The sequence below is a fragment of the Herpailurus yagouaroundi genome, unplaced genomic scaffold (assembly GCF_014898765.1).
Source record: "Herpailurus yagouaroundi ecotype Mexico unplaced genomic scaffold, PumYag 140, whole genome shotgun sequence".
Lineage (NCBI taxonomy): Eukaryota > Metazoa > Chordata > Mammalia > Carnivora > Felidae > Herpailurus > Herpailurus yagouaroundi.
Window position 1 is genome coordinate 30,681,873 of NW_024412395.1, and position 22,397 is coordinate 30,704,269.

General features: G+C 38.3%; 1 long non-coding RNA gene across 2 annotated transcripts in view; it reads right to left on the minus strand.

The window, feature by feature from the left end:
- Window positions 1-7,502: 7,502 nt before the first annotated feature.
- Window positions 7,503-22,397, minus strand: part of LOC121030535 (uncharacterized) — an 88,184-nt gene continuing 73,289 nt past the window's right edge. Inside the window, exons 2-3 of one of the 2 annotated variants that reach the window (XR_005790287.1) lie at window positions 9,006-9,059; window positions 7,503-8,112 (exon numbers count right to left, since the gene is read on the minus strand). This is a non-coding gene — a long non-coding RNA (uncharacterized LOC121030535). Of the gene's footprint in view, window positions 8,117-9,005; window positions 9,060-22,397 lie in introns of both variants that reach the window. The other variant, XR_005790286.1, reaches the window with a different exon arrangement.

The window sequence follows — 22,397 nt, forward strand, 5'->3', positions numbered from 1 at the left end:
TTTGTTCCAAAACATCCTCAGACACTGCTGTCCCCGCCCTAATCCAAACCATTCACTTTTAGGCCAGGTCATTGAAAAACTTCCAAATGATGCTCCTAAAAACATAGCTCCATTCTCTTAGCATCTCCACCCATTTCAGTGAGACTCTCTCCTTCCTCTGAACAGAAATAATACTAAACTCAACAGCTAATGACCTCTTCTGTACTGGATACCCGCCATGTATCCTTGTTGGTCTTACTGGGAAGGCCAACAGTCTTATACGTGTCCTGTCATGGGGCTCTTTATATTCTTGGAAGAAGTGGAAAAGGCAACAATATAGTGACCACACAGCAATCTCTCAGAGACCACCCAGCAAGTAGCTGAGGAGCACAGCTCATCCACAGATGGCCTCTAACAGGCTCACGGGATATTCTCCCATCCTGTGAGAAATCATGGGAGAGGCTGGGAGACACTTTCTATTATAGAATCATTAGCAAATGATCCACATACAGTTCTGTCTCTTGGCTGCTTCTAATCCTCACTGAACTGATCTTGGTACCAAAATAAAACAGAAGCTGAGGCCCAATCTACCATCCCAGTATCTCTCCAATCGATCACTTCATGAAAAAATTTTAAGCTTCTGCAGAGCAAAAATAGCATAATTTCAGAAAAAAGAAAACAACAGATTGTCATCCATATTTGTTGAAAATATTTTCCCCAAAGAGTTAATATTTATATTACATAAAATCTCATATAAAATGATGAGAAAAAATATCTAACGACTGCCACTTATCAGCAATTCAACTTTGGGCATAAAATTTAATTTCTTCCAGACTCAGTCTTCTCATCTATAAAATGCAGTTAGGAACACCAGTCTTGCTGAAGTAGTGTGTAGATTAATGAGATAATGTATTCAAAATGCCAAGATCAAAGTACCAGCATAGTAGGTTCCTTTCTTTCCCCTTCATGTGCTCCAACATCAAATTGGGGAAATACTTTTATTTTGGAGGGAATATAGTTAGGAGGAAGAAATGAGAAAATATTCAATCTTACTAGCTACCCAACAAATGCAGATTAAAAGATACCTTGCATCTTTTACAGAGGATAAATGAAAAATAATGATACTGTCTTAACCTTGTCAACCCGGTTGTCAGGAGGACTGTGCTTTATTCTTTCTCCACTAATGGCAGCACAAGCTGGGAAACTCTTCTGGAAAGCCATTTGGCCAAACCCTTAAAAACATAAAATGCTCATATCCTTTGACCTGTACATCTATCCTAGAAATTTCTTCCAAGGAAATTGTCTGAAAATGCAGAAATACAAGGACAAAGATTTTCGTTGCCACGGGATTCATTATAATGAAAAGATCTAGAAACAAGTCAGCGTATAGTATCAAAGTACATAATTTAGTTACATAAGGGAAAAATCAAAGAAAGCGAAATCAGATTGGTATTATGGTTATGTTTTTATCTGTGCATGTAAACAAGGAGAGGGCAACATGAACAAATTTTAAAGGACTGCTAGAATCTGAGGTAACAATTGTACTGAGATAATCTTTCCTTTGATTTGATTTCTGACATTTTTGTTGCAATTGTGTGTATAATTAGTAATTTTTCCTTTAAAAAAAAAAAGGAACATTATTCCCATTTCCACAGCCTTTACCTTAACTAGGACCTCCACCTTTCAGCTAGATCAGAGACTCACTCCCTACTATTTTTTTTTCTCTCATTGTGTTTCTCCCTACCAATGTAGGCAACAATAACATTCAACATTTACTGGGTACTTTCTCACTTGTCCCAGGCACTCTATATAAGACCTTTAAATACATCTTTGTCTTATATAAAATCTTTACAACTGCCACATGAGGAAGGTATGACAAGAATCCTCATCATTCAGATGAAGAAAAAGAGTTTAGGAGTCTCTTGTGCTCTAGGATCTGAAGCAGAACCTATATTTATCTGACCTCAGTTTTAATATAGATTTTTAGCACATAAAAATTGTTACTTTTAACTAGAGGTGAGCATAAAGGGGTGTATCTTCTTATTTCTATAAAGACAAAAGAGAGGCCTAATGCTATGAGGCCCACTTCAGGGATCTAATGGCAAGAGAGTTTCTGAAAGGATTATCTTTATCCCTTTAATCCACAATCTCAAGAATCTTACTTGCTCAGTTAGTCAACAATCTGTTTGGTTCAACTGAAAAGAAAATAGCAGGTAATTTTGAACACACTACTGAATATAGAGTAGGTATTTAATGAATATTCACTGGTGGAATTAATGACTCTGAAGACTTGGTCAGAACCCAGGCAGGATTGTGAAGTCCGTTTTCAAAACCCACTGTCTCCCTTCTTCTTTCTTTCCCTGCTCATCTCTTTCCTTCAGTTCTAACTTAACCACCTCCATCCTTGCTAATGCCCATTATCCACATGCTCTGTCCTGAAACCATAAGAAGATACTATAAGGAAGGGATATAGTAAATTTGTACATGCTCATATGTGACTTTTTAAAAGATTACTATCACGTGAAGCTCAAAACAAAGAAACAAATCTCTAATTGTGAAACATTAGCTTCTCAGGTATCAGACAGTAAAGAAAGAAATTGCTAGAGAGAGTCAACAGTCAATAAATCCATTATATGATAGTTAAAAGAAGTGTCCTACTTTGTTAACAAAGGGCATTAATAGATCTACCTATTATCAGATGCATGCATTAAATCACTTTCTTCAAACCATAAATAAATATAGTACCCAACTATACTTGGGTGTCTTAAATATAAATTGTTGTGTACTTAAAAAAAAAAAAAAAAACAACTTTGTATGCACATTCCTTCTTAAATTAAAAAAATTTAATGCACTAGGATGCTCTTGTATTATATAGTGCAAATAAAACTAATAGAAAAATAAAAACTTCCTGATTATATAATATTTTTGAAGGATAATTATATCTATGCAAACAGCGTGATGCATCAACTGAAAACAGTGGTAAGATATAAAAAAAGACATTTGCCAAAGCCCTTAAGGCCTCCTGGTTGATTAAACTTGACATCTGTCCAACTTAATAGGACTGATCTTAAGGATTTCATCTCTTCTTTCCTTATCCATTGTTACTTCAGTTGGACCTTGTTAACGGCTTTATTAGTGTCAGACTAGATAAGAGGGATTGGCCTTTCCACCTTCATCCAAAGCATTTCCTGGTGTGTAGACTCAGGTGATGAAAAAGAGCAAGCACTTTCAGAGTTTGCTTCCTCTGAGGAAAACTTTTTGTGAAACCATTTTTGGGTCTTAATTGGAAATGCTGATTTTATTCGACCAGGAGGGTAGCCATCTATATGAAGTCAATTATATTTCCTGATAAAAGAGATTCACCTGGCCAGGATGGCATTCACATTTCTGGCAGAGGATGGACAAGTCAAAGACTCCAGGTAGGTTGCTGTTATCTTGAGACAACAGTCTGCTGAACAGGATGGGCAGTAATTGACCATCATGTTACACTAGCAGAACAAAATCCATTCCAATGGATTGAGCCAGCTCTCTTCCCAGGGGGTCAGAGCGTGAAGCAGACATCCTAATTATCCACAGCCAGCTGAAACCACACATACTGAGGTTTTTTCCATTGGCTTCTTGGTTATGAGAGATACAGAGAAGCACACAAAGTGTCTAAGCAGATGTTAGATCTGCAATGTCAATACCCAAAGAATACATAGCCCCACATTAGACAAGGTGTTAGTCTAGTGCCCCTGGGGTCCATACTGACTCTCCTCCGTCAGCTTCCTTAAAGCCTTGACTTTGGGAGTAAATCCCGGAATAATGATCAGGGCCGACTTAAATAATGAAATTGAAAAACCTTTGCTAGAAATTCTCTCCATATTAAACTTACTAGCAATTGCCATCAGTGTTCTCTCTTTCTCCACCCCCTTTCCCACAGAGACTTTGAACTAAATGTAAATTATATGGAAGTTGAATTAATAATATAATAATCAGGGGCACCTGGGTGGCTCAGTCAGTTAAGCATCCAACTTCAGCTCAGGTCATGATCTCACAGCTCATAAGTTCGAGCCCCACATCAGGCTCTGTGCTGACAGCTCAGAGCCTAGACCCTGCTTCGAATTCTGTGTCCCCCTCTCTCTCTGTCCCTCCCTGGCTTGCACTCTCTTTCTCTCTCTCTCTCAAAAATAAATAAACATTATAAAAATACATATAATCATATGCTGATCTTGAAAGATAAAATGAGAATGCTAGCTTCTCACATTAACATCTCAATGATATTCAGTCAGTTCCATCCAGTGACCCTCCAGAAAGCTGTCACAATATACAATGTTTCTTAAATCATTATAACCAGGGAAATCTAATAAGTAATCTGAATTTCCTCGTTAACATACAAAAACTTATTGTGAGCCTGTTCTCACAGCTCCACTGGGATCTGGTCCATTTTTTTCCACCAGCCTCACCTCATACTCTAGCACTGTTTTTCTTCTTTGCCTGACTCTACCTAGCCTTCAAAATGCCCTTCCTCCAGGAAGCCCTTCATGATCTATTTGCTATTAGGCTCTCTGCATTACCATTGTGCCATTTGCATATTCCTGTGATAGTATCTGTCATGTTTATGATGATAATATGGCTAAATTGTTTGTCTACCCACCAAATTATGATTGAAAAATCCATTGCAAGTACTCACTTCCATGTCTGGTTCATACTAAGGACTGAATATAACTTATATTTATAACTCTAAAATAAATGGATGGATCAATGACCAAATAAATGAATGAATCCTAATCCTCTTGCCTATAACATCCTTCCCCTCTTCTTTTATCCAGTTATCAAAAACCTTTCTTATCTCAGAGACAAGCAGGTATGAACATACTAAAAAAACAGAAACGTTAAAACAATGTAAATATAAATGGAGTTCTAAAATTAAGTGGCACAACTCTATAAATTGACTAAAAGATATTGAATTGCATAGGGGAATCTTATAATATGCAAATTTTGCCCCATTACAGCTATTTTCTAATGAATAGAAAATAAAATATTTATATTATAGAACGGTCCAGAGTGAGAACATTTCAGAAATAGAAAATGGTGGGGCGTGAAAAGTAACAGGAGTAGTTACGGAGTTTCCTCATTTGCTTTTGTTGTTTGTTGGTGAAACTGTTTTTCACCAGGACAAGATGTTGCAGGAACTTTGCATTAAAAATATTTAAATGAGAGTGTCAGAGGTCACAAGTCAAAACTGGCCTATTTCCAAATTGGCAGAAGGGACCCACCCAGTTTCAAAGTTTGATATATACATGGTTGGAAAACAACAACTTTTGTTTTATTTAAGTAATGAATTGAATTCAAATTTATTTAACTCTAAAAAATGTATTGACAATAAATTAAAAACAATACGTTTTTGCAATGGCATCTTATTGACATAAGTTTTGTAGTTTGCTATTTCTAAGCAAAGCGTTATCTGTTTTCAATCATCCTCACTGCCTCCTAATTTCCATTACAATTTTCTTTGGGGTGTGCCAGGTCTCGTCTGCTGAGTTGCAAATGAAAGGATTTCTTCATATAGTCTGAAACATCTCAATTACATAAAAGTAGCCCTGTTTTCCTTTTAAGTTCTTAACTGCCTTACATTGAGAAGGAGTCCATTTTAAATGGATCCTCTTTTATAAATAATAGTAAATGCTTTTATCTGCCCATCAAAATCATGTTGAAAATTCCTTTTCGACCTCATTTTTATGACATCCCCACCTCTTCCGATAGAATTTATTCTTAGGAAGGGAAGTCACACCACAACAATAACTTCAGACCTCTTTTCATTGCCCGAGGTACAAATTCAACATGCAAATAATTCTTTTCATTATCTGCCTGTTAAAACATAGAACAAAAGTTAAAGACAATGAATTCCTGTTGGAAACATGAAAGTTAAATATACTCTTTGACAGACACTTAATAAAATCAGATATGAAGAACAGGAAGGCTAAGTTGTTATAAGCATCAGTTGGCATGTCTTACAGTTCTTGGTGGTCTAAGATCACCGCTTTAAATTTCAAAGGATTTGAATAAAGACAGCTTCACAGTTGCTCTGGAGTCTTCAGATCTGAAAGAATCCTTTTACAGATCTAAAATGGACTGATTTGATATTTATTACCAAGCCGTCACGGTCTTGCAAAAAATCAGTGATTTATATTTGTAACCATATTTCCAATGAGAATATCTTTTTTATTGGGGGAGGGGGAGGGTGTGGGACACATAGATCATTCACAGCTGTCCTTGTCAAACAGTTGCTTTTTATGTGTGATCATTGCTAGATTCAACACTATACTGGCATTTCCATACTTGCTCTTAGTAGGTTTTCTTGTAGTCATTGTTGTTCTGATTAGAAGCATGCACTACATTCTTTCTAAATTATGTGTCACTTTGTTGTGATTGTTATTTCTGGCAATTTAACAGTCTGTGAACAGGAAAGCTTTGAAATGACTGTCCTCTGTCCTTTGGCATAAACCAATTACCAGGATTTAAACCTATCTGACAAAAAGTGTAGTGACAGATTTGAGAACAAAGTGGTTTTAAATTGTCATTTTTGAATATTTAACCTTCCCTCTTTTCTATAACTAGATGTTTTCAAGTACAGTGTGTGATCATGAAAACAGCATCAGCTTTTCTTATTTCCTTAATAAAAAGTGCATCTTCCAGACTTTCCTATATCCTGTAATGAGGAGCAAGAGCTTCAATTCACTTAAATTAACTACTTCCACTTAATACAATAGTGATGTGTTCGAAAACTTCAGAACCAAGATTGATTTCTGAAAACAGAATTTCATTCTCGAAGAAACACGTGCAGCCGTTTTCCAAGTTTTCTTCAAGGGAAGAGAATAAAAGCAGAAATGCGTTTTCTCAACTTAAAACTCTGAGAGATATGCAAACCTAGTTTAGAATGTGGTGCTCCCAGGTTTCCCTGCAAAAGTTAGAGTGTTTTCTTAGCTGTAGCCGATTATTATTCATGATGCGTCTACAGAAGAATTCTTCTGGCTTTAGCTCACCAGGCAGGCTGTCAGGTGAAGCAGCTTGGAGGCAATTTGACACAGTAACAAAAGTAACCAGATTCCTTCCCAACCACATACTGCACCAAAGCTGACATCACTTTCCTGAGCCATGAAAGTGTTGAAACACTAAAAGATATGTCTGGCTAATAGGATACGAAGTAAAATAATGAAAAGCACTTTTCTTTGGTTATTCTCAAACAGGTCATAAATATTTACATCCCATTATAAAACACCTTAATAGCTTGGTGAGATTGAATGCAATAGTGCTTAATGCAATATAACTCCAAACGCTTTATAACTCCAGTGGACTTTATAACTACACCTTATAGAGTTTACCGTGCAGGAAAATCTGTGAGCTGACTGGTTAAAGTTCTTTGTTTAAAAAACACGCAAAAGAAACACTATGTTCACTATGTGGACAGTATTTATTAAAATAACATCTACATTTTATATACAGTTTCATCCAGGGGCTATGTGAGTCTTGGAGGCATCAGACAAGGCACTAGTTATTTTTTTGTTGTTGTTGTTTTTTTTTCCTGAGGGTTCCTGCACCACATATTACACATCTTATGAAAAGGAAAATGCATGTGCTTAAAGCAAAGCACCTTCTGTCTCATGAAACTTACATTTAAATAATGCCTTACGGTTCACCAAACATTCTCTTGTTATTGTCTTACTCAATCATCACAACAATCCTCTGAGGTGAGTAAAATGAGTAGGGGGGAAAGGGTGTGGGAGGGAGGGAATGGATATTTTTGAGCACCTACTATGTACTAAACAGCATAGGAATGTAAAACTACTCATTGGTTGCATTCTGAAAACCATGTGGGCTGCGTGATTTCATTGCGTGATTTTATTTGTGAGCCTCAGAAATATTAATTATCTCAGCCAGTGTCATATAAGGAATAATTGGCAGAGCTGGGATTCACTCTTGAGTCTTATTCCAAAAAGAAAAGTGTTCTTTCCTCCATTCGATTAACTGTGAATATTGACTCGAGTAATTCTGAGACCGAGGTTTCCCCAATATTTTGTTGTTAAAATGTCCTGTCTTTTATGAAGTGTGAAGCTTCTTGAGTATCCTTCAGTGGCTGCTCTTAGAAGTATCCTTTCTTGACAAAATGAAACACTGAAAAGCCCGTATTAGTCTCTCATATTTCTTAATTCTATAAGTCAATGAAATACAGAACTTTGAGAATGAGTATATTCTGGTTTTCTTCATGCAATGATCTGGAGCAGGTCTGTCAGATATGATCACAGGCTAGAGTCCTCTATAAATAGGATGGGGAAGAGGGAGTCAAATTCTCGGTCTTCATGAGTAACATATGAATGATTCACAGGTGGATAAGCAAAGGGAAACTCTCTTTATCTTTTGACCCATTTACTACTGGCCCAGTTACCTACTATCTGCATGTGAGAGAGGGATAAGAATACTGCATCAATGAGTTGTTAAAATTCCCTCCTTCACTTTTTGTTTCTTAGTCTGATGGAGCTCAAATTATGTTCCTTAGACCCCAAGAGTTTTGTTGAGGTACATTTGGAGCAATTAAGAGGTAATTGTAGCAGGGGCATCTGTAGTGGCTCAGTCAGTAAAATGTCCAACTTCAGCTCATGTCATGATCTCACAGTTCATGAGTTTGAGCCCCGCATCGGGCTCTGTGCTGACAGCTCAGAGTCTGGAGCCTGCTTCCGATTCTGTTTCTCCCTCTCTCTCTGCCCCTCCCCTGCTCACACTTGGTCTCTCTCTCTCTCTCTCTCTCTCTCTCTCTCTCTCTCTCTCTCAAATAAATAAACATAAAAAAAATTAAAAGAGGTAACAGTAACAGATAAAATTAGAGTGCTCTTCAGCGGTTTCAGCAATATTTTTAGCTACTTTACATATGGAGGTTTCGTTTTATGATTTCTTTTAAGAAAGACTTTTGTACTATATATATAAGTGCATATATATATATATATAAACATATATATGAATACATATAGAAGATATTGAAAACAACCAACCTCAGCCTTATGCTTATCAGTCTGAGGTCCTCACACACCGAAAGATCTGCAAACCTGTAATAAAGTTTGGGAAGTTTTTCTTAATAATACAAAAACACTAACAGTCAATTTTAGCATAATGAGTTAACTTAAAAAAAAAAGATACTTGTGAGTAAATGCTTGGTTAACTACTCTGCTTTAGAGAAAGAAAACATAGGATTTACATCTCAGGGAGTTCAGAACATCAATTACATAGGTCTTTGATGGCCAAAAAGAATAAAGGAATTAATTAACACTTTAAATAGAGAAGGTAGTTTGAAAGACCAAATGATATAAAACATGAACTCTATAATGAAAGACCATTATCAAGTCAGCAGATTTTCTCCATCAGGCTCTCTTCCTTCTCTGTCTGGTTTCCTTCTACTTTCTCTCTTGATCCTCACTAAATTCCAAAAGTCACTAAGAGTTTGCAGTGCATTAAATGTGAAAACTGGCATCCAAAGTCTTCTCAGTGGGAACATCCCAGAGATCACTTTTGGCAGAGCCAGGAATCCTGAATCTTATCCTGAACACGTGTCCAAGGACTGGTAGAAATCCCTCCTTCTGGAGAAGTAATCAAGCAGCTAACAGTACTATTTAGCTGTAAAATGGGATTAAAGGTTAACATGAATGGATTCATATTCACAGTGCCAACAGTAAGAATAAATACTTGACAGAAATTTAATATGAGTATCACAAGCCATAGGTGAAGAACACTGTTGGCATAATTACATTAGGATTTCACAGCATTCACCGTCAGATTTTCTCCTCCTCTGACCACGAAAGAAAAAGCCTTTTCCACCATAAGTCAGGTAAGTGCCATTGAAGGGCTTGCATTCTATATTTGACTTCTTGATGTGATAGTCATGATGTGAGAGGCTTAAAAGCATTTTTAAAGTGTTTCCCTCTTAGAGAAGAAGGAAACTCACAGTTTTTGATTTCTTGCTATGTGTCAACCTGATTTAATTTCATGAACCCCCAATGTGCAGGGGAGATTATTAAGGTTTTAATTTAAGGAATTTTTTTCTGTTTTTGTTATTTTCATGGTTGTGTTGGCACAGTTGGCCAGTCGTGCTGTTCTGAGGCAGCCCTTGACCTCCAAAGGAGAACTTTGGATTGCTGAAAGAATAACAATACCTGCTATGGCCATTTTGTCTGTGAGGACCCTCACCTATTCAACTGGAATGGGACTTCTTCATATACCATCTCATCAATCATGTGGCAACATAGTGTCCAAATCCCTCTTTCCTGACAGGTGGGTCAGGGCCAATCACTGAGGGGTAAATGGGTATAGATCAGGAACTGGGTGAAAGAAATTAAGAACACATCCAGAACAAAGAGGTGAGTAGACCAGAAAGCTAGAAAAAGAAATACAAATGAGTCATCCAAGCAAGTGGTACTTCCCAGTAGAAATCAGAAATGAAGACAGTGGGCTAGGATGATGACAACAGTGAAGCTGGCCCTTTTGACATCAGGGACACAGGGAAATGAAGAACAAAAGGAATACAATTAAAGCTTAAATAGACTCTCCACCCAGTCTCCAGTGCTCACATTCCTACCTTGGTCCTTATACCATTCTTTACTCTTTCCCTTTTGAGGGTATGATTTTGAAAACTAAGATTAATTTGCCTGGATGTGGCTCTGGGTCACAAGCAGAAAATGCCAAACCATTGCACAACTTTTCTCTAAGGATCAGAGATAAGGGCCTCTGTTGCATTAACTTCTTGTTAATGTTTTTCAGCAAAAAGTTCAATTTTTTTTTTTTTTAAGGTCATGAAATACTGAGAAACTCTTGCCCACTTTCTGTTGTTACTGTATGGTCTGATTTTGTCATTCACATTTTACACTTCAAAATGTGGTCAGCACTGAATGAGTGAGACACATCAGGAACTATGGGATGAGGGAGTTAGAAGGTCCTCGGCAAAACTTGTATAATGCAACCACCAGCCTCTTCCTTTCTTCCTTACCAGGTGTGCCTCTAGTAACCTCCGGAAAGGAATTCCAGAGGATTAACTGGCCTTACTAGTTCTCCAGCTTGGATAGCCCTATGTATTCCCAGTTTTTTCATCTTGTACATTTCACAGCTTCACATAGCTATCAGTTGAATGTCCATGGCTTTTGTCTCTGTTCTGCTGGCTTCATTGAAAACCAGTTCTACCAAGACTAAAGTTGATCTCTGGTCCAGGAAAAAATGATTCTGGGCTTCCCTTTAGATATGGTTGGTTTTCTTCTAAACTAGGTTAAAAACACACCTTGCCATCACCTGGTTTTCTTTCTTTCCAAAGATCACCTGTCTAATCTACCTGATGGACTCCTCTTCCTCCATTTATTTGATTGTGACCCAAGTTTATATGAAATAATAACCTTAGCCCCACCATATTTAAGACACAGTCATCCTCTCTCTGCTCTGGATTTTATTAAAGAACTTTCTATACCAAACATTTAGATGTACTGAAAAGTCTCTCCCTCTTGTTTTGCCTACAACAGGCATCCGTCTCTACAGTTAGCTTCTTTGTACTTCTTACTAAGAAGAATGTGGGAGAAACCATCAAAACACAGGTCCATAGATAGGACAGCTAGTTAAACCTCCATTATTACAAATGTCAGACATGAGTGTCAGAGAAATTGAGTGACTTGGCCAAGTGAACAACTACCAAGGAGAGAGATTTGGGTCTAGAACCCAGATTTCCTAACAAGAAATGCAGTCCTCTATCCATTATAGTCTTCTATCCACTACAGGACACATCTTTACATTCACTTCACAGAATATTTTTGTAGAATGAAGTGCTTTCACAAAGACCAGTTCAACAGAGTAGAAAGATTGGAAGCCACAAAATAGAATTTGGGAAGATATTTAATCCTTTGCAAAGACCAGATACCTCTGCTCCATCCACTGCAATAGCAATAACATAATCTTGTGAACTCACTGAGAAACAAAGAGTCTTCTGTCTGCTTTTTAGCAAGAAGGAATCACATTGGGCCTGAAAGTGCTGGACTCTTTCTCCAGCCCTAGGTCAGATTTCCCTGGGGATCAGCTTAAGTCCAACACTAGTTCTTGGGGCAAAATTTTATAGTGCTACCTCTAGTTTAAAGGTGTTGCTCTCAACTCAAGAACTGAGATAAAAATATTTCTCCTAGTATAAGTTGCTTAGAATATACCTTCCCTACCCCAGGGGCACCAACATGATGGAAACCTGCAACCAAGAATAAGCTATACAATGAGTATCTAAGGCATCTGGTTTTCCCAGCCCCAGGTATAGATTAAAATTTTATAGGTCACTAGTAGCAAGATGATGACTATAAATGTCTAACCTCAAGCTATAGGAACGTGAATCTTTCAGCATTTAATCTACTTCATTATTCTTCTTGGGATGATAAGACAACTTAGCTTGGAGGAATTTTTATTATTTCTCAGGAAATGTAGGCAACCCATGATCAATATCATGAGAACAAAAGCCACTGAGAAACAATAATTAACAAAAGAAGAGGAGAAGGCTTTGGGCTAGCACCAAGAATTTAACAAAAAAGCTAAGTCTTACTTATCCTAAAAAATAAGTAGACCGTTCTCCAGGTTTTGTATACTACTAAGCCACTTCTCCCTTCCCAATAGCTCCCCAATTTTCAGTGTGACACTCCTGCAAAAATCCTTATATAGTTGCCATGACTAATTCTAGAACTATTCTCAAATAATGCCAATTGGCTATTAAACCATGATTGTGGCCTAATACTTAACTGATTGACAGCCAAAGAAAGGTCATTGGTCACAAAAATACCCACTAAAATCCTGGAAAAATCACTTGATATGAACTGCCTCTTTTGGTGGCTTACGTTTACAGTTCTTTCTTTTTTAAAAAAATTCAAAGCCATGAATACAGATAGATTTCAGTTGTCCTTGTGTTTCTTGCCTGAAAGAACCCTTTAAGTGTTCTTGAAATGGTTAGATGAGTAGCAGAAACAATTGCGTCCTTTCAACCCTGATCACAACAGTTCTAAGATTTTGATGAGTAAAAAAGAATTGGAAAGATTTTAAGTTAATAGTGGCCCTCCAATTTCTAAAGTTCTTCCAGAGTACAAACTATGTTGCTTGTACTCTTCTGGCATGGTTTTGCTCATTTGCAGGAAAACCATATTTTGCACCACATCCTCACATATTGATATGTTGAGGAAATAAACAGCAAACATCACTTCCCATCCATCTGCTAAGCTTGTTAGAAAGATGAACACCCAGCGTTCAGATGTTTTGCACTCAGGTTTGAAATTCCACACTAGGCATAATTTTCTTTTACTTTTCAAGACACATTTTAGTCCAAGAAGAGGGAATTTACTCCTTTGTTGAAAATAAATGACATCAGTAAAATAGAAAGGCCAGCCATATTGGACATTGTCAAGACATGACTACAACTTGGTTTCTTTTGAGACTCTAGAAACATAAGCAATAATTCTGAGGAAAGAAAATTTTTATTTTCAATTTTTTTATAAGCAAGTCTAACCAGTACTGTTTATGTGGTGATAACATAAATCAAATACCAGAGGAAATACTGAAAATGGCACTTAATCTATTATTTCTAATAAACTGTTCTCAGAAGATCTTTATAGTCATGCATTCATACCCAGAGTTACACAAGTTCTTCTTGGGTTGCAAATATTTTAAAAGTGTGAAGCAAAACAATAAACTCGAAGGAATAGGCAAAACCTCACAGTCACAGTGCCCACCAGAAACGGAGCCAAACGCTCTCATATAAAGAGCAGGAGAATAGAAAGTACATGCATCCCTAGGTTTGTCCCTTCCAGTATTTTGCTTCCATTTCTATTTGGAATTCCAGCTCTTCAGGGAAAGTTTGCCCTTCTCTTCTGAGTCTGATTTACTCCTCACACCATAAAAGATGGAACTGGTGACCTTGAAATTATGTCAGTGAGAGAGAAAACAGCAACAAAGCAGATGCACAGCTGAGAATTTCTAAGTTATATCTAACACAAACCCTTGGGGTCCTGTGCAACATAATATTTTTATATCAGTGTTGGTTTTCTTTGTGTGATTATAAAATGAATATGTTATAGATCTTTTAATTTTTCATAATGACATGAAGAACTTCAGTTAAACGAGTACAAGCTCATCTGTAATTTTATAAAATTAAATATATCAAACTTCCTCATGGGGCAACAGTTCCTGGAAATTGATCTTGTAGAAGCCATAGTGAGGGCCTAATGAAGAAGCAAAGAACAAAAAAATAATGAGTTTTGAACAAAAGGATTCGAAAAGGTGTCTATAGGCCAGTGCTTCTCAAGCTGTAATGTACACTCCAATCACATGGGAATCTTGTTACAATACAGATTCTGATTCAGTAGATCTAGGATGGAGGCACAATCTTGCACTCAGCTCCTGCGTGATACTGATGTTACAACTCTATGAACCACGTCTTGAGTGACAAGTGTCTAGTAGCCCATCGCCCAGGAACCAGGAAATTCAGAATAGGAAACTAGACCTATTAGACCTCATAAATATTGCAAGGAAAGAAATGAAGTGTAAGAAAGATAAACAGATGAGTTTCATGCAAAAAGAGTAAACTATTGTAAATCAACAGACATTCATTATGGACTTCTTTTGTGCAAGGCAATGTTTTATGAGCAACAAAGGACTAACATGTAAGTAAAGAAATAATCCCTACTCTCAAACTACTTAAGTCCAGTATTCTAGCTTGTCAATTCTCATCTTTCTTCAAATACAGGACACCTCTTTAGGGAGAATCCCTTTTATCTCAGGTACCAGATTCGATGCCCTCCTGCCTATTCTGAGATCTTGTTTTTCCAATTGTCCCTCCCTTTCCTGTATTGTTCAAATGTCCTCCCAGCCTCCTTGTCTTCTGCCTATATATTCTCCTTAGAGTAATCTTACCTACCCTCTACTGCCATGGCTTCTAAGCCAGTGGCTCCTAGTTCTCCATCCAAGGCAGAGATTGCTTTCCCAAGATAAAGTCCTTTTTTCAACTTGCCTATTGTATATCTCTTCCTGGCATGTACAATTTAACTGAATTTATTATCATATCCACAGAAGGTTCTTCTATTTTTTTCTTATTTCCCAGAATCTAGCCTTTCTTCTGTATCTCATAGCTACAGTTTAGTCTCATAACTGGCCTCTTTGCCACCTGTCTCTCTCCTCCACTGTGTCCATAATCCATATATGTGCCAAAATTCTCTTCCCATGAAATAAATCTGAATATGTCAGTACTTTTCTTATACATTTCAGCACTCTGAAAGCTAAATGTACAAACTGCTTAGCTCCGCATAGCAGATAAGGACCCTGACAAGCTTGGCCCCAGCTATCACTTTAATCTTCTTTCCCACCCTCCAAACCACATGCACACAGCATATGCTTAGACTCCACTGTTCGGTTCACCAGTCACCAACAACATCACACCCTCTTAGAACTTTGCCTCTGCACATCTTGCTCCCTCTGCCTGAAATATCCTTCCTCTTTCTCTGCCTGGAAAATTTCAATCCATTCTTTAAGATCCAGCCAGTCTCTGTGAAGCCTTTTCTGCTGAGTTACGTATGTCTTCTTCTAAGAGCCTACAGAAGTTACTCCATACTTCATTTAAGGCACATACCAGATCAGAGAGTGCTGTCAGCCTGTTTTCTCCATTAACACAAGAACTGGTTGAGATCAGACAATGCCTTACTCTTCTTGTTACCAGTGCCAGGCACAGTGCCTGGATTAAAGCAAGTATTCAGTAAATATTTACTGAATGACTAAAGATGTAAAACACAAACTAATAATGCAAAACTACAGATGACAAATGACTGGTACATATTAAAAGGGTTATAAGCCTCCAAAGGAAGGAGTGTTTACTGCGTACAATTAATTGCTAAAATGTGTGAAGTATGTATGACCTTCAGAGTAGACATTCAAGGCCAGCCTTGTGCAGGAAAAGGAAATGGGAGTTGGGCCTTGAAGGATGTAATTAGTAGACAAGTGTAGGTATCATTACTTGTAAGGTAGTCAGAGGTTAGGGAGGAGAGGCAATTATATGCTATATGTAATAAGGTGACCATCCAGATTAGGTTGGACAGTATTTTTTTAAAGAGAAAGAAGAGGTAAAATTGAGTAAGGGACAGAAGGAAGGAGGGGATAGGTATCAAACTTCAGAAGAAATTGGCTTCGCTGTGGTAGGAAATAGGACAGCAGGTGGCATGCCACACCCTCCTGCGGCACCAAATCACATTTATCATCAGGAGTTGTTGCTAGTTTCTTAATATCATTCCTCAAGAGATACATGTTCACTTTTTCTGGTTCTGCCTTTATATCTGCAATCATAAATTCTTCCTGTAAGCAACCTCATAATAATTGAAACTCATTTAAAGTTTTCTTCACTTACTTTTGTCAAAACGTATCACCCACACACATAATATCCCTTCCTTGGGGCTTCTCTCCTCCATTCTTTCTATGTTTTGATCCTGTTCCTAAAACACGGAAGCCTTATGAAAATTTGAGCAAAGCTGAGGAATCCTGGCTCACGTGCTGCATTTCCAGCCACTTAGTTGACTGTACTCGTAGCAAAGGCTACTACTATGAACAGAACCCCCGCAATACCCCACTTCCACCTCAGGGTCTGGAAAGCCATCTTGGTCCCAGAAGACTTCACACCAGTCACCCAGCTGGATTAGAGCTCTGAAGGCAGCTTCCAAACTGCTAATGATACCAGAGAAGAGGAAGAGAGTCAGCTATTATCAATGGTTTCTGCATTCCTGATCATTTTTGGGGTTAGATGTCACAGGAAGCAAGCCCTGTAGAAACAGGGCAGATGAAAAGTCAACTTTGGTGCATAAATCATTATTACACTTGTGCAAAAGGGTGTCCAGATGCAATTAAAAGTGTACCCTCAGATTATCCTCTCTTTAAAAAAAACAAAAACCAAAAAACCGTGGTTATGTATAGCCTGTAAAACTGCCATTTTAAAACAAGGCGGATTTTCTTTCCAAGTCAAAGGACTGAATTCACCTTTGGGATAGACTCTTCCTTTGATTTGGGGTAATTGTTTCAAGAGGCCCCTTCACTGACAAGAATATAAAGGAAGTCCCCACCCATTATTGTCCTTGGGGAATACTGTGAAGTAAACTGAGTGCAGGTGTTTTCAGCTGAGAAATTAAGTGTTCTGTTTGGTAATATAAACCATGGGGTACAGGTTTATTGCCAGATTCTTCATACGTGTTTCTTTCAGGGAATGTTTCTTTTATTGTACTATTTGATGTAGACAACCTGCAACTCATCCTTGTGGACATGTGAGTATGTGCATGTCTGTGGTGAGTGCATGTCTGTGTGAGTGTGTGTGTGTTTTCTTGACCACTTGAAGGAGACAAGTTGGAGAGAGTGAGAAAAAGGTCACACCAGCCTGATCTTGACCTCATGATGGATGAGAGACGATGAAAGGAACTGGACTGGGAAATCTCAAAGAAACATGGACTGGACGTTTGAGGTTCTTTATGTAGAATTGTTTGAAACCTTCAGAAAGAACTAATGTAACAAATAGATTTTTAAATAATTTATATAATTTAAATAATTTCTGTGGGAATGCAATGACCTGGGCACACATACTTGACGGGCGGGGCTTGAGTTTCTTCCTAAAACAGCAGCTATTCTCTTTGTCAATCATCCTGGGAAAACACTGAGACCAGAAATAAGGCCTGAGGAGGTGAACCTTAGTCTGGAAAGAAGGAGGAACACTTTGGTCTCTTTGGGATGGCTGCAGATGTGAACTCCAAGGCCTAGAAAGCATTCCAGGAAGTGTGAAGTGTGAGAGGCTGGGCAGGTGGGCAGTAAAGCAGTGGGAAAGGATTTTGAGGGTATTTGTGGTCTGTGGACTTTGAGGCCAACCCCGTGTAGTCACGGGTGTATGTTAGCATCTAGAATGTATTTCCCCCCAGCGTTGCTCCATGGCTTCACCAAAGCCTTGGGAAATTTCCCAACTTATTCTCAGCTATGCTTCTGGGAATTTGAAGAATGATCCTAGAACACGCTGAGGAAAGGGGTAAAGGGAGGGACAGAGCTCCTCTCCCCTGACCAGGGCCATGGTGCAAGCCAGCAATGTCACCAGGAAAGGCCAGTTACCTTGCACTAGAAGAGTACCTGCCTGTACACTATAGATTGACAGGGAAGTTAGAAAGGAAGAAAGTACTGGAAGATTGCTCATAAAAACCTAGAGAGGAACTGAGGAGCCTAAGTTCCTGCATGGGGGTGGCAGGGAGCTCAAAGGCATTATAATTTGCATATGAATAAACATGTGCTTTAGTTCTAGATACACAGGCCAGTGAGTGCTAGGCATAAAAGCAAATCAAAGAATTTTTGTTACTTTTGTCTGATTATAAAACTTATGCATGCTCATTGCAGAGAAATTAGAAAACAAAGTTTTCAAAAAGAAAATTAAAACAACTCACAGCTCTACCAAGAGATAACCATACTTACTGCTGCACAGTTTTATAATCTGCTTTCTTGATCAGTCATTTACCTCTGGGTTCAAAGAAATCCAAAACTATTTTCCACAAAAATTCTTTACCCCACCCATAGATATTCCTTTGATTCACCTCTAAGCCAAAGTGAGAGAGTCTTTTATTTCAGCCTCCATTCTAGTATGGTAATTTTCAAACAAGGATATCAACCAACCCTCCACCACCACCCCAGCTCTACCTTACACCTAAACCAGTAACATAGAAAGACTGCATTCCAGGTGTTTGTGAGAGTGTGACCTTGAAGTCACTAGCCCCCACCCCCATATTTTTCAAAAACTCCACATAGAGAAAAATTCTTGACCAAGGATTCTCTGAGGCAACTGTAATCCAATAATTCCTCTTCATAGCCCCAAATCCACTCTAATGTGCCCACAGAACCACATGTCTAAACTATATGCTATTTTCTCATTTGACTTAGTGACATTGATATTTCCTTGGGTTATTACATAATTTTTTAAGACATCATCTGTAATAGCTTCATGCTAGACACTTGAGAATATCTCACAATTTATTTGGTATTTAGCTTAACTCCATTTTTTATCATTACATCTAAAACGGCAAAGAGCATCTTTGTACACAAATCTTTTATGAAGATGATTAGATGAACAGAGAAAAAGCAAGAGATGGGCTGGTATAGTAAAAGGCCCCTGTCATCCAGGGGCCATGGGATAGGGAAAGTCTTCAACAAGAGCCTGAGAGCTACACAAGGGAGAAGAAATATGAGCAAGAGGAACAAACTCCTCCCCCTTCTCAGTTTCATCTAAGGGCAACATTGCCTTCAGCTTGTGAGGTACTGAGATACCCACCAGCAGTGTCACCTAATTCTATAAATTCCCTATTATTCAGTATCACCAGGAAATGGTCTATCTATTTTGATTAAGAATATATTCTGGTTAATAGAGTATTGTCACCAATGACTAACATTATAAGGGTTGGAATAAAGTAATGTTTACTAACACTAAAGCTAAGGTGAATAAAAATGACATTTTTGTCAATAATTCTAACAATTTGTTAGAATCTACCCATTCATTCATTCATTTCCCAAATATTTATTGAAGATCTATAATTATGTAGGGCACTATATTAGGTGTTATTATATCAATGATCTACTGTCTGTTTATCCATATCAGTACATATTTTAATCTGTCTGCCTTTACGTAAGATTTGAGGTGGCCATGTCATGTCAGAGGGTAAAAGTCATAATTTACAGAGAATCAAGCTATTAAAATTAATTAAAAATAAAAAAGACTGCTTTATAAAGCTGCCAAATATGTAATCTGAATGGATCTAATGTTATATTATTTTAAAAATTCGTCTTTCCTCAAAGCTCTTAAATAGTGTGAAAATAGAACCAACATCCAAGTAAAAATCTGTGGCAGATCTAATATTTTTAATGATACAGATAGTAAGTATGTAAGAAATACTGCATGTCTTTATTTTCTAGAAAACAATTTAGTTTCAAGTTTCCTTCCTGCCTGGGTGATGGGAAACACAACTTCAGTCATTCTAAGGGAGCCCAGTGTTGGGCTACGTTTCAAGGTCTTTCAGAGTTCCAAGGCATTCTAAAGTCCCATGGGGAGCACAGGCCATCAGTGCCGAGTTGTTGGGACACCCTCTGTCCCAGCCTGCACAGTCTCTCTAGATCCACTGCTCCATGCTTCTGAGTGCACTTGGGCCTGGAAACATGAGCAAGGCCAGCACTCCAGGCCCAAAATCTGTCCCTCGGGTAGCCTCTAAGACTGTGTTTTCACCTCAAGATACAGACCGGCAGCAAGATATGTGGCCCTTTGTCTGTCCCAGACCCCAGAAATCTGCTCTCCTTCTGGAACCCCAGAGGGGATCCCTTTGGACTCTCATCTCTATGTGTTTCCCCAGAAGCAGTCAGTCCTCTTCAATGGATTTCACTGGACACTTGCATGGTTTCAAAGCTATGTGTGTATCATCTCATTGAATTTCATTCATTCTTCGTCACAACTCTGCAAATTAGGCTTTATCCCTAACCTATAGGGAAGGAAACAGAGAGTTCAGGTAATTTGGCAGAAATCACACAGCCAGTGAGCCAGCACTGCAATAGTCATCCCTTATCACTCTCAATCTTATATTTCTGTACCTTCTAGTAACTCTTCTCATTCTTTTAAAAAGACAGAAAACTTGAGACATCAAGATTTTATGTGGTTTATTCTGGGGTATACCATCCCACGTTCCTCTAGTTTTTTGTTTGTTTGTTTTTGTTTTTAATCATAGAATTTAGGCTCATAAGCACATAAACTAAGTGAGACATCATTACAGTAGTAGTAAGAATTTAAATTCAGCCAGACTTATCCAGAGAATAGGATACTTATCAAAAGGACAAAAATGCATGACTTTTTAAAAAGAAATTAGTACCATTTAGCAAATATCTACCTAGCAGTTTCCACGGGCAAAATTCTGTGTTCGGTGCTCTGAGAGATCACGAAAGAGATACTACCCCTGTCTTCCCCGGGCTTGCCGGCAACGGAAGGCACATAGGTACACAAATAGATCAAAGAAGTGAATGAAACTAGGCAGGAGGGACTCCGAGAGAGGCACAGTGTGGGCTGAGCGTGGACACAGCCAGACTCAAGTTTCCAAACCAGAGTGTAGGAGCGTTGTGGGTATCGAGGCAAACAGTGTGGGTGACCCCGCCTTTGTCCGCCTCCCAGGGGAGGAGAATGCTAGAAGCTCAGCTGTTGCAGAATGTAAACCATACGATTGCCCAGAGTTACTGACTCGCCTAAAGCCATAAAAAAAATTTTTTTTATGAGTTATTTTTCACTTCTTTTTCTGCCAGGATCAAGTATCAGCATTGTTATATTCAGAAACATACCACTTTTAACACACTCAAGAAGAGCTGGCCCAACCTGGGTAGGCATAAAACAGTTGTCAGAGGCAGGAAGTCTCCCAGACTCCAGCCCCGAGCTACAGCAGAGTAAATTTGAGACATTCAACAGATTTCTAATGCACTGAGATGCCTGAACTAGCCTTCATATTTACTAGTAAAGAGACAAAGAATGTTGTTTTGACAGAGCCAAAAAGAGATTTCGGGCAGATTTGGAATACTCAGATGAGTTTTTCTAAACTCATCTAAAAATCTAAAAATTTTTAAAGTCACTGCTCAGAATCCTAAAAGTATTGCAAAGATTTCTTCTCCATCACTGCTTTCTCTGAGCTCCTTTAGGGTGTCCCCAACAATACCAGGGGCTTCGAATTATCAGAACAAATCATTATACTCTATCTGTACCCCCCTCCACCCCCCACCATTTGTTGAATTCTTTACCAAAGAGAAAAATGTCAAGAGACTCCAGTTGCTTGGGTTTTAGGTTTTGACTGAATGCTACCCCATCAGGGGCCAGGATCTCCATTTTCTTTGTCTTTGACTTTTCAGGAGACCCAGAGAATGAAATCCAATACTTTTGTCTGCATTTGCTGCTAAAAGCCTTTTTTCCCTGGCCATGCCACAGCTCCCTTGAGGCTCATTAAGCACATTTACATTTGGCTCTTAAAATCCTAAATACCCCATTTCACGCCTAGCAATGGTGTATTGATGAAAGAAGCACTCAGTGATGGCCGGCAGGATGAGAGTGAGGACACTTTTGACTCTGGATATCTCCCACAAAGGATTTGTACATGCTGTTAAGGACTTAAACAGAATCATGTGAGCAAGAGATAATTGTTGGAAAGACACATGCACACAAACTCCAACGTTATGTACTGTCAGATATACCGGTTTGTGTGCAGAGAAAATGGCAAGGGTCTAAAATTTAGTGGAAAGGCACAGAGGTGTTTGAGAAAGAGGAGAAAGTGAAAAGTAAGAACAGGAGAGAGGGGAAGCAGAGAAAACAGGAAGGAGTAGGC